This window comes from Cannabis sativa, chromosome 2 (assembly GCF_029168945.1).
Source record: "Cannabis sativa cultivar Pink pepper isolate KNU-18-1 chromosome 2, ASM2916894v1, whole genome shotgun sequence".
In the NCBI taxonomy this organism is placed as follows: domain Eukaryota; kingdom Viridiplantae; phylum Streptophyta; class Magnoliopsida; order Rosales; family Cannabaceae; genus Cannabis; species Cannabis sativa.
This window is the reverse complement of record NC_083602.1, coordinates 74,841,136-74,846,038: the sequence shown is the minus strand read 5'-3', so window position 1 is coordinate 74,846,038 and position 4,903 is coordinate 74,841,136.

Here is a 4,903-nt window from a genome sequence, read left to right as displayed (position 1 = left end):
ATATTTTATTGGATGTTTATGAACACAAATAAAAGATTATATGACCAATTAGAATAAGCAATAAGTTACAAAACAACTCCAAAATAGAGTTGTTATGTACCTGATGACGACACATCATCTGATGCACACTATAGGCGCTTTTGTAGATTCTGAGAAAAGGGGAGAAGTTGCAAGCTACTTTAAATATTTAATTCTTCAACAAGTGCAGCCATTTTTTTTTCTAGAAAATCCTTCAACTTATTTCACTTTTTACTTTTTAAATATTTATATAAAAAATTAAATAATTAAGTGTAATAACTTTAAATTAAGATTACAAGTATAATAAAATTTAAATTATGAAATTATATGTGTATAATTTAAAATTATAAAAAATTTTGCTATAAAATTTTAAATAATTCATGTAACGCCCGTATTTTATAATAATAAACTCGAAAATTAATTTTAATAATTTATATATTAACAACTATATGGTTCGGGATCCCGAGTATCAAAATTCAAGTTAAAAGTACCTTACTATTACATATATATTTTTTTTTAAGATTTGCGGACATGCATCTTCAAAATACAGACTCAAAATAATAAAAGACCGAAACCCTCCGGGTTGCACTGCCGCGATATGTACAATCATTGCCGAGCTCTGCCTCACTGTTCCTCCAGCTTTGCTTTTCCTTTACCTACACCAAATAGCAAACTGATGAGTCAACAGACTCAGTAAGATATGCAAGAAATATTTAAAAGTAATGCCATGCAGGCTTTATGATTAAGCCGCCCTGAGCTCAATGACCAAGCTCACCAAATGATTAAGAACGTTCTTAAGGGTAGTACGACTACTGTACCAAATGCACTAAAGTACCAACTCTGTACTTGTGTTGGTAGAGCCCTAACTGTACTCTCGAAAATCACTAAGTGTTGTACCACGAACACGACGTACCCTGGGTACTCGTGTTGGTAACACCGTAACCACATTAACATGCAATACTATACTAACACTCTAATAATCATTTTATATTAGTGCTAGTAGTATAACAATTAAAACAAGCATATACATTCATATATATACTCTTACGCTATCTTACCTCGTTCCGTGCTCAAGTGTGCCGGTCAGCCTGAGTGGAAACGCAGCTCGACGATTTACAAGGCGCTAACCATAACATTCAAAATTCGGTGAGAGATACGCTAAATACTTTACGGGGATTTAAAATACAGACTAAGCTTAACCCTATCGATAAAAAGGATGCCAACACCCTAAATTACTTGAAAACGGGAAAAACTAGGGCTCGGGAAAAAGTCCCAACCGGCAAACCGGTTGCCAACCGGAAGTCCGGTTCCTGGCACCAACCGGTCGACCGGTTGCAACAGGGCCTCAAGAACCGGAATTCCGGTTCTGAGCTGGGAACCCAAAAATTCCTCCCCTTTACTCAAATCAAATCCAAATCTTCTAAAAACTTCCAGAGTACCTGCATACACTATTCTAAACCAATCCCAAGCAGCAAATCACAACAATTCATTCAAATTCCAAAAACACCATTAAAGACCTAACTAAGGTTTTCTAAGCTCCAACTTGAATAATTCACAACCTAAGGCTTAAACCTAACTTAAAACAACAGGAATAATTAATACTCAACTTCAGTAAATGAATCCAAACTGAACATACATATACAGCTCCCAATTCAAACCTAAATTCACTTAGTTCAACCCAAAACTCAACTAAAACTCAAATAAAAAAGTTATGAGGATATACCTTGATTGAAGCTCAAAACCTTGCTAGATCTAAGAGTATCACAGCAATGAAATCCCTCTTCCTTTGCTATGCTTGAAGGTTAAAATAGAAGGAAAAGAAGACCTAGGAAAAATCTAGGTTTCTCTCAAATTTTCCATTGAAGACAAAGGTTCATCTTTTCTCTTTTTTTTTAAACAATACTAAACTATATAATCAGCATATAATTGCATAAAAGACAAAATACTACTTAAATCCAAAAGACCACTATACCCCTCCAACTATTTACCAAATAGCTATTAACCCACAAGGGTAATTTGGTCAATATTAAACCCAAAAATTCAATACTTAGCAAAATACCCCGAACAAATAACATACATCAAAATATAAAATATGACTCTCTAAAGGCCCCAACGCCGCGTTCCATAGCTTCCGAACACCACACTGAAATTAGATAAATAACATAAAATAGCATAAATGATATTAAATATATTTCCAAAATATACATTTCATAATTATTAACTAATCTCATACATAGACCTTAAATAATTCAAGGTATTAACCATTAACCATAAGCGATCTTTACAATTCAAGTACAAAAAAAATTAATTGCTAAAAGATCCTTATATAGTAATAAATTGTAAACAATTAATTAATAATTATAATTAATTTAATTTTAAAATTCAATTAATCTTAATTAAAGTTTTATAAGAAAATAAATTATCAGGTTACTTTCAGGTTACAAGTTATTTATTAATTAATCACAACCATTTAATAGTAATCCAATGGCTTAAAAAATGTAACCATGATGGTTATAATAAAAATGTAACCATTGAAATCTCTTCCAAAATATAATATATTCTATCAATATCTATATCTATATATCTGTAGAAAGAAAATGTTTAAAAGAGTAATAAAAGGCCTTTTATAAATTTTATTCTAATTTATCTTGTTTTCATTTTTTTTCTTACATTTTTTTTTTACTTTCTAAAATTTTAGTGATTTCACTTTTTATTGAGTTAAATTTAAAGTTTAGGGTTTAGGGTTTTAGTGATCATTATTTCTTTTACTTTGGTTTGTGCAAAATTAATATTACATAATTTTGTATGTGTAATTGATGATTCTTGCCCAATCTACATCTATCTATCTAATATCTATATCTCGTTATAAATGAGAAACTTAGGTGATAACATAACGCTTTCTATGAATTTTATTTAAATTTATATATTTTTTGTCATTTTCTCTTTACATTTTTTATTTACTTTTTAAAATTTTAGTGATTTCAATATTTAGTGAGTTATTTAGAAAAACAAAATCTCACATAATGTAGTGTTACACTTAGAGATTATTCATAGATAATTATTTCTTTCATTTGTTTTTTGTGCAAAATTAATATTACATAGTTTTTGTATGTATAATTGATGCCCAATTGCTTATAATTTCTTAGAAAAATGCAGTATATATTTTTGCATTTTTTAATTTTTATCAAAGCTTAAAAAATTATTAAATTATTTTTTATAAACAAATATAAAATTTTTATTAAATTTCAATTATTTTAGTTTTTTATTTAAAAATATCTAAAATTGTTAAGTGTTTAAAATAATTCAAAATATAAATAAGCACAACAATTCATAAATATCTATAAAGCAAACACAATGAGCAATTTTTTAATTAGATTTTTAAATTAAAATTTAATATTCTATATAATACTAAAAATTACAAAACATATAACTAATAAAAAATTTATCATTAATATGTGTTAATTTTATTAATAATAGAAAATTTAAAAATGACACTAATGTATGTAATTATTATAAGACCTTATGTTTATACTAGCAAAAAGTTACGTGCGAGGCACGTATACTAAATTTTATGCTAGATTTTTTTTACGTTATTTAAAAGTCATGATATAATTAAAAATTAAAGAAAAAAATATTATTAGTTATTAAGTGAGATTATTATTATGTGTATTTAAATAATATAGTTTATAATTAAAAATAAATACCAGATGCAATATATGAGTGTTTAAGAAAGCTTGTGTAACACCCTAACTACCTTAGGCGTATTACGTGATTTTTAAACGTACTGTGCAGCTCGTTGCTAATCAACGAGGTTTATGGAAAAACGTGATTAATTAAAATTTTGCTTTTTAATTAAACTTATAAAACAATATTACAAAAGACTCGGGATCCCGATTATAAAATCATTTACAAAAGATTTAACTGTTTAACTGTTACATAAAATTAAAAGTCGTCTAACGACCAGTTACAAAAATTTAGCCTTGCTGTCCCGAGGATCGTACGCTCCAGGCCTAACCGCCCCGACATGTACAATCTCATAAGCTCGCTCACGGTCCATCAGCTATAGCCTTGCCTTTACCTACACATGAACATAAAACTGTGAGTCGACAGACTCAGTAAGAAAAGCATAATAATATCATACATAATTCTAACTGCCGTGTCCAACACGATACTGAGTCCCGCTACTGCCATGTCCAACATGGTACTGAGCCACTACTGCCATGTCCAACATGGTGCGGAGTTACGAACGTTCATAGGGACGGTACTATTGACACGTAACAACCTGATCGGTCGAATCGGTCATACTCCGGCTGCTGGTCATACTCCAGCCTGTACCGACGTGTTACTATATCCTCCTGATCGGTCGAACCGGTCATACTCCGGCTGCTGGTCATACTCCAGCCTGTACCGACGGGATACGTCAATAGCACGGAACCACCAACCAAGTGTCAGCCTGATCGGTCAAACCGGTCATACTCCGGCTGCTGGTCATACTCCAGCCTGTACCAGAAGCGTGACAGGGGTTGGATGGTTCGAAGCCAACATACAACTAATGTAATCTAATAGGCTTCCTACATGCACGCTAAACATGTAATCTACATATGCATACTTGTTATACTAATCTTACGGATTAGATTTCGAGTGTGCTTAGGTCAACCAGACTGGAACTGAAGCTGAGCGGCGGATTACTGGCTCCTAAACCATAAAAATCACAACGCTATGAGTGACACGCTAAATCACTTCCCGGGGACTAAAACTAGGAACTAAAAGTTTCCCTATCGATAAAAAGCATGGCAATACCCCCAAAAACATAAAAACGAGGAAAACTAGGGTTTCTGAAAATTCCCCAACCGGTAGACCGGTTGCCCAACCAGAATTCCGGTTC